Source organism: Bison bison, unplaced genomic scaffold, assembly GCF_000754665.1.
Source record: "Bison bison bison isolate TAMUID 2011002044 unplaced genomic scaffold, Bison_UMD1.0 scf7180017864317, whole genome shotgun sequence".
In the NCBI taxonomy this organism is placed as follows: Eukaryota; Metazoa; Chordata; class Mammalia; order Artiodactyla; family Bovidae; genus Bison; species Bison bison.
Genome location: NW_011494889.1, coordinates 1,497,795 through 1,505,540, shown reverse-complemented (window position 1 = coordinate 1,505,540; position 7,746 = coordinate 1,497,795). Strand labels below are relative to the sequence as shown.

Sequence of the window (7,746 nt, the reverse complement as noted above, 5' to 3'; positions counted from 1 at the left end):
GCTTTACAATATCATGTTGGTTTCTGCCATACATCAACAGGAACCTGGATGTGGACCATTTTGGGCTTCCCTAGTGGCTCAGATGGTAAAGCATCTGCCTGCAGTGGAGGAGACCTAGATTTGATCCTTGGGTCAGGAAGATCCCCTGGAGAAGGAAATGGCATTTCCTTCTCCAGCATCCCTGCCTGGAAAACCTGATGGTCGGAGGAGCCTGATAGGTTACAGTCCATGGGGTCACAAAGAGTCGAACATGACTAAGCGACTTCACTTTCACTTTTCATAATGAAGGCAAGATGGAAAACCACTTTCAGCCCTAAGTTTCTGTGTTCTGAGGTTCATGGTCAGAGACTTAACTGGTTCTAGAGTATTCCAAGGCTAACTTTATTTTCTTTCTCAACACACACAAGGTTTGCGAGTATGAATCAGTAACATGCTCAGTTGTGCAAGAAATACTGCCCTGCCTTTTATTTTGTAGAGATCAACTTAATATTAGTTTGCAGCCTTTGTCTCACCAGGCTGGCAAGAATAGAAAACACCACAGGGTGGTGTCACGATTTCTGGATCTTATGCAGTGTTGAGAGCTCGGGGTGGGGTTGCGGGGGATCCTGCTCACCAGTCTGATCCACTCAGGTTACCACTGAGAAGGCTGCTGACCCCGCCTCTCTGGTGGTCTCTGCTACTTTTGGACTGACCAGCCAGACTCTAGGGGCTTGCCAAAGTCCTGTCCTCCCAGGACCCCCAGACCTCTCTTCCAGACCTCCCTGCTTTGCCCCTCCAACTTCACTCCTCTCAAGACCTCCTGGAAAAGCCTCTGTGTCCTGGACCTAAGTCCCTGTTTTGGAAATGAAAGCCAGAAGATTCTGCAAGTTACTCCTGAGTTATATAACTAGCCTGGGGCAGTGATGTCAGGAGATTGTAGAGGATGGAAGTGGGCAAAGGAAGGTGGAAATACATGGAGGGGGGAAAGTTTTCTACTCTTAAAAGATGATCTAGCCACAGGAGCTGTCCCCTCTGAGAGTAAATTTCTAGGTAGGAAAAAGTTGCTATTTGAGGCCAGGATATACGTGTTTGCCTGCTAAGTCACTTCAGTCGTGTCCAATTCTTTGAGACCCCATAGAGTGTAGCCCGCCAGGCTCCTCTGTCCATGGGGTTCTCCAGGCAAGAATACTGGAGTGGGTTGCCATGCCTTCTCCAGGAGATCTTCCCCACCCAGGAATCAAACCCACAGCTCATACGTCTTATCTTCTGCTTTGGTAGGTGGAGTCTTTACCACTAGCACCACCTGGGATGCCCCCAGATATATGTAAATCTGTTTTATTTATCCATTTTTTTGGTACACCCCTTGTGGCTCAGCTGGTAAAGATTCCATCTGCAATGTGGGAGACCTGGGTTAGATCCCTGGGTTGGGAAGATCCCCTGGAGGTGGGAAAGGCCACCCACTCCTGTATTCTGGCCTGGAGAATTCCATGGACTGTATAGTCTATGGGGTTGCAAAGAGTTGGACACGACTGAGTGACTTTCACAAGACCATTATTTTCCATAGATATTTTTAAGATTGTCTATAATAGATTCAAAAATTTGCCAAAAAGTAGGGGAGGTGATTGTGTCCTGGTCTGTGATGGCTGTCATGACACTCAGCAAATCTCATCAGATAATTTGAAGGTTTCCAGGCTATGAAAATGATTCTAGTTCAAACTGCCCATCAAACACATACAAAAACAGAACAAGGAAAGTTAAATTTGTCAAGGATACCCAGGTGATGGCCAAAACAGAGCTAGAAACCAGCTTTCCTCTCTCCCAGTCCAGAGCTCTTGCCCAGTGATCCCAGCCCAGTGATCTCATGCATCTTTTAAAGAATCACCCACAGGGCAGAAGAGCCCAGTTTCTTGCTGACTCCACCCTCATTCAGCGGGGAATATAGCCCACCTTGGGTAGCTGGTCCAGGCTGCTTCCACACTCCACAGACCTCCCTGAGGTCCCTGGATGCCAGGCACATGGGAAGAATGTGTCCTTATAACAGGGGTGTGTTTCCCAGCCCTGCCTGTCCTGCTCCCGTCTTGGGGCACCACCAATGAAATCCTCCTTCCTCCTCTGCACCCAACAGGCCCAGAGATGGGGGACCCCTCTGCCTGGCCCAACTCCCTCCCTCTCCCTTCCCTTATCTCTGCCCAGGCTTGATTCAGCTGCAGAGCAGGCTTGATTCTACCAGCCCGGGAAGGTTTCTCATGATGCTTTTGTTTAACCCAGCACAGCCTGCAGATCCCTCCCTGGACAGTTCTGAAGTGTTTTGTCCTCTCTCCTCACATTTGCATCCTCTGTGTCTAAGGGATCATAGTTTAATAAGGTTTCTCTTCACCATGCCTCTCCCCAACTTCCAATTTACATCACAATCCAAGTGATTTTTGCTGCACTTAGCGGATTGTCTGTGTCATTACTTTCAGGGGATGCAGTATCAGATTTCCCAGCTTGCCCTCTTCTCAGGCTCCTGACCTTGCAGCTGCCTATCTTTCTTGGCAGTTTATTTTGCCCATGAACACTCAGCGTTTAGCTGAGTTGCATTCAGGGAGACTGTCAGTCTTATATGTTAATTTTCTAATTGAGAATGTTGTGCTGCCTGAGGAAGACAGGCAACTAAGTCAGTAACTGTTAAGTGTCAGACTCTTTGCAACCCCATGGACTGTAGCCTGCCAGGCTCCTCTGTGGAATTCTCCAGGCAACAATGAGTAGGTTGCCATTCCCTTCTACAGGGGATCTTCCTGACCCAAGGATTGAACCCGAGTCTCCTGTATTGAAGGCAGACTCTTTACCGTCTGAGCCACCAGAGAAGTCAATGCCTTGGTGAGCTGTCTTTTCCCAAGGATTTTTAGATGTGTCATGCTAGTTGTTAGGTTTTAATAACTGCTCAGATGGAATTATTTCTTGCAGTCAGGTGCTTTAAAACTGGGTGACAAAGAGTTTATAATGAGCAGACAGAAGAGAAGCCGTTTCGTACTTGAACCATTTTGGTTTTCATCCTGTCTCAGTGCCTCTGGATGGTTTGTGGGGACCACCACCTGGAGATAGTAAAGACTATAAGGAAAGCTTTTACATTAATTTCCCATGAGTGCAGAAAAGAGAAACACCAAATCACGCCAGTGTACTGAGAAATTCTGTTTCCTTCTCTCCCTGTTTCCCTTGAGTGGTTTCCAAAAGGAATACATTTTTGGTGAGGTGCAGTTGGATAAATGATGTCTGTCTACTAAAGAAGCAAGAAATATTAGAGGATTATGCATCAATAACTGGTTCTCCGTGCGGGCACTAGAGTCTCCTCAGAAGCCGCTGAATATGCTTCCCTGGGGAAGGAGAAACTGTTATTGTTGCCATTGTATAGATGATTAAGTTGGTGCTCAGAGAGGTTAAGCACTTCCTCGAGGTCACACATCCATTAAATTGTGGAGCTAGGATTTGAATCCAGCTACACACTTAGTTGTCATTTTGACCTTTCCCCGCAAATCAAAATTGTGTACACTGCCCAACAGATTCAGAACCTCAAAAGATGTGGGGGTGGGGGTGAGGGTGGATAATTCCAAGGTGCGTGCTAGGAAAGAAAATACATCACACTCCTGTTTTGAAATTCAGTCGCAGCCTCCTCTCCCTATGCTCCAGGAATGGCCAGCCTGCCAGGAACGTTTGCATGCTCCCTAAGCTTAAGCAAGCAATAGGAACTTCTCCGCAGGGCTCAGTTCAGAGCCATTGTGGCCTCCACATTCCTCAGCTCAGACTTTCCTGGCCCTCGGAGTGCTCCTACCTTGCTCTCCGCCCTTTGTGCGCCCCCTGCTGGTCTCCAGGAGAGGCGCCTGTGCTGGAGCCAGAGAAATGGTACCCAAGCTCTCCTGTTTCCTCGTTGTTACTTAGTTGCTAAGTCGTTTCCTCAGCTCCAAGTAAAATGATGTGATCTGCCCAGCTCCCTTCCCTCTGAAACGTCAAATAACCCTCCTCGAGCAAACATCCGATGTTTCAGTCTTCAGGACTAAGAAGAATTGGGAGTGAATGTATGGTCCCCGCTTCTCCAAAGTGATCACGCAGAATCTTGTTCATACATCGTTCCCCGGGGGGTTTGAGGCGGCCTGAGTAGTGAGCCGTGAGGGCCATAATGGAGCTCTCAAGTCCTTAGTGCTCATGGTCACTGAACTAGCATTATCAGAATTACCTGGAGGCTTGTCAGAAATGCAGAATCTCAGGTCCTCCCCCAGACCAGCGTGAGTCAGAATCTGCTCTTCAGCAAGATCTCTGGGTGATTCATATGCAAATCATCTTTGGAGGCTCTGTATGTCTTTTGCAGTGTCCACAATTTTTATTTTTTGAAGATCAAAACGACGAGTTTACAGCTGGATTCAAATCCTAGCTCTGCAATGCGATGGTTATGTGACCTTAAGCACATACTTAACCTCTGAGCCACAGTTTACTCATCTATAAAACAGTGAAAAGAACTATATGGCATCCTTAACTTTCAGGACCCATCCCATCCTAAATCTGAGACTCAATAATTGTCCAACGTCTCCTAGATCAGCCATAATTTACCTAGTTGTATTGCTTAGAAACGTCAAACTCTGATGGCAAACTGTGCTCTTTTCCTAGAAACCTGCAAGCTCTCTGCTCACTGTGGAGTAGATGATGGACTATTCCCATCCTTTGTGTGAGCCCCTGGCAAATGACCACAGAACTGTCTTGAAGGGGGCATCTGGGTCATTTCCTCTCCACCGCCATGACAATAAAGATGGAGTGGATTGTGAAAGCATGCAGTTCCCTCCACAGAGTGACAAGGGAGAGAGCCTCCCCGCCCGACCCCTTGACCCAGAGACTGGACCTGAGATTTCTCCAGGTCCCTTCAGCTCTGATGTTCCACATGCCTCAGTTTACAAAAGGGTTTTGATCTTTTCCAATTCCAATTAATCAGGGACACACTCAATGTTTTAAATTCCCCCACAGATAAAAATCACTGTGTGGCATAGAAAACCATCTCCATAATGTTCGCTGCTTCTCCCTCCTAATTAGCTTTCCTGTTCTCCCTTAGGAAAGCAAAAACTCTTTCTCCTAATTCACCAGAAAAACACTGACCACCATCTTCGCTGCGAGGAGGTTGGCAGAGTCTTAGGAACTAAAGCCTTTAAACAATCAGGGACCTCATGTCTCTAGAATAAGAACACACCAGAAGCCCCTTGTGCTGGGACTGGAGGTAAGTACTCCTGATGAAAATCACCCTCCTTCAGAATATGAATGGGAAACAGCTCACCGGGTGCTTCAGTTGTGCTGTGTGCCTCGGGGGTACTGCTTGAGCAAAACTGGGTCCTTGCCCTCAGGAGATGGGCAGGCTGGAGGAGGAATGAGGTGATGAAAGTGCCATCGTGGACATGTCCACAGAACCAGGGCAGGAGATAAAGTACTTGTGGAAATATGAGAACTGTTTCATGGAAGGCCTCTAGGGTAGCCTGTGAGGGGTGAGTTGGGGTTGGGTAAACAGATGAGACGGGGACAAGCACCCCATGTCCAGGATCAGTAGAAGCAGAGAAGCTGGATGGAGGCCACACTGGGAGAAGGTGAGTTATCCCCGGAGCCCAGGCAAGACTAGAAAAGCCAGAAAGTAGATTGTCTGGAGTTTCCCCCTCTGGCCAATGAAAGGGTTTAGGCACTAAGGGACCCCTCTAATCAGCCATTCCAGGAATAGATTAGAGTCCATGTGGAGTCTTGCCCCCTGAAGAGTTGGATCATTGTGGTCAGGAGAAACCAGAAGGTTTCTGGTCAGAGCCGTGCCTGAAATGCAGGTTTGGGGGTAAGACTTGCTGCGGGGGTGGGTAGGGGGTCAGTCACTGCAGCAGCCTGGACAGGAAGCAGCAGCAATCCAAAAATCTGGAAGTGAGGGGAATCGATGCTGGTGGTGGTGTCCGAGATGAATGTCACAGGACTGGCCACCATCTGCACTGATGTACTTGAGGCTTCTTTCAGTGGGGGATTAAGGAAGCTGATCTGACTTTACCCACCTCTTTAGAGTTTCATATGTACTGAAGATGGAAGTAAGGGTCCACAACCAAAGACGAATAGAGTACAGTGTTTGATGAGTCAGAAAGACTACAGCCCCAAGTGCTCTGAATGTGGAGGAGATGCTACAGATGCCCAAGAGGATATTTCAAGCTATGTCCAGATGTGGAAGAAGAAGGAGGGGCATGCTCCCTCTCAGAGGCTATTGTAAGCACAGATAACCACTCCCAGGTAGGATGGGAAAGAGCAGATGAGATGAGGCTGCTCCAAAGGGCCCTAGATTCCCCCCACCTGGACCAGCCCATCCAAGGAACCCAGAGCGCAGACCTGCCCTCATCACCCTGGTAGCTGGCCCTGCAAGTCATGAAGACAGAGCAGGACCCAGAGGCAGGATGTGACAAATTGATTCATTCAGCAGATATTTACAAAATAAGCTACAAACCAGTGAGCTTAAGGGCTTCCCAGGTGGCTCAGTAGTAAAGAATCTGCCTGCCAATGCAGGAGACACAGGTTCAATTCCTGAGTGGGAAAGATCTCCTGGAGGAGGAAATGGCAACCCCCTCCAGTAGTCTTGCCAGGATAATCCCATGGACAGAGGAGCCTGGCGGGCTGCAGCCCATGGGGTCACAGAGTCAGACACGACTGAGCACGCGCACAAGGTGTATAGTGAGCCTGGCAGCTGATGTGGACAATCTCCTAGAAGAGATCTGGTCTCAGGTCTGCAGCTCTGAGGAAAGGTGGCGGGAAGCCCTGCAGGTATGCGTAGGTTCTAGACCAGCAAGTTGTATCAGACTCAGCTCATTTCCATCCTGACAGCATTACCAGCTTCCAGCAGCCCTGGGAATGCAGCAAGGCATTTGACTGAGTCTCTCGTGATCTCCCCTGCCACCCCACGACACATGAAAGGGAAGTTTCTTGCTGGGCTAGATGTACGAGACCAGCTTTGTATCAAGGCATCATGCAACAGAGAGATGCAAACAGACCCTAAGGAGACTACCAGGTGCCAGCAAGTCAATAAACCATTCTCTGAGGGCACACCAGCGCATAGGGACCCACTGCACTGATTTTCTGCTCCCTCTTTGGAGAACAGTCATCAGTTACCAGGCTTTGCCCTGCTGTGTTAATCCATGATGCCCACGGAAGCTGCTGCTGACTGTCTCTCCTCAGGCGTGTAATGGGTCTGAGGAGAAGGGTGGGTGGGGAGCACACTTTCCTTTTTGTTCGCATGAATGAACTGCCAGGCCTGCCAGTGGAGCACCTTTTGCACCCAGGTATGCACAAGCGAGCCTCCCTTTGTGGCTGCACCAACCTGAGCGGGCTCTGCTTTTTCTGCACGCCAAAGCCCACCTCCCAGTGGCCTCTCGTGGTACTCCCACCAGGACGGGCCTTGAGCCCCCTGGTAGGCCTTGCTGGGGGACATAGGGAGTCCCTGGGTGGCTGCAGCACATGCAAGGTCAAGAGCCAGGCCTTCCTGGACTTCCCTGGTGGCTCAGTAGTTAAGAATCCTCCTGCCAATGCAGGAGGAACGGGTTTGTTCCCTGATCTGGGCAGATCCCACATGCTGTGGAGCAGCTAAGCCCATGCACCACAGCTACTGAAGCCTGTGTGCCCTAGAGCCCGTGCTCCGCAGCCAGAGAAGCCACTGCAGAGAGAAGCCTGTGCCCCACGACGAACAGTAGCCCCACTCGCCGCAACTAGAGAACGCCTGTGTGCCGCAGTGAAGACCCAGTG

The 7,746-nt window shown here is 49.4% G+C and overlaps 1 protein-coding gene across 7 annotated transcripts in view; it reads left to right on the top strand.

The window, feature by feature from the left end:
• The window catches only part of TLR5 (toll-like receptor 5), a 35,235-nt gene that overhangs the window by 5,668 nt on the left and 21,821 nt on the right, over nucleotides 1-7,746 (top strand). For 6 of the 7 annotated variants that reach the window (XR_826369.1, XM_010852831.1, XM_010852832.1 and 3 more), the window contains one exon: nucleotides 5,054-5,215. The exons of the other annotated variant lie outside the window; for it this stretch is intronic. The gene's annotated coding sequence lies outside the window, so the exon portion shown is untranslated. The remainder of the gene's footprint in view (nucleotides 1-5,053; nucleotides 5,216-7,746) is intronic. 7 annotated transcript variants of the gene reach the window in all.